We start from the raw sequence: 263 nt of genomic DNA, 5'->3' as shown, positions 1-263 counted from the left end.
GTGTGCACGTGGGGGAGGGCGCAGGGGAGGGGGTGACGGGTCCGTGTGCACGTGGGGGAGGGCGCAGGGGAGGGGGTGACGGGTCCGTGTGCCCGTGGGGGAGGGGGTGAAGAGGGGTGACGGGCCCGTGTGCACTTGCGGGAAGGGGCGAAGAGGGGTGACGGGTTCGTGTGCACGTGGGGGAGGGGGTGAAGAGGGGTGACGGGTCCGTGTGCACTTGGGGGAGGGGGCGAAGAGGGGTGACGGGTTCGTGTGCACGTGGG

General features: G+C 72.2%; 1 long non-coding RNA gene across 1 annotated transcript in view; it reads left to right on the top strand.

Moving 5' to 3' along the window:
- The window catches only part of LOC123323341, a 6,884-nt gene that overhangs the window by 615 nt on the left and 6,006 nt on the right, over positions 1–263 (top strand). The gene's annotated exons all lie outside the window — the stretch shown is intronic.

This window comes from Neomonachus schauinslandi, chromosome 2 (genome assembly GCF_002201575.2).
Source record: "Neomonachus schauinslandi chromosome 2, ASM220157v2, whole genome shotgun sequence".
Classification (NCBI taxonomy): Eukaryota; Metazoa; Chordata; class Mammalia; order Carnivora; family Phocidae; genus Neomonachus; species Neomonachus schauinslandi.
This window is presented reverse-complemented; position numbering and strand designations above follow the sequence as displayed.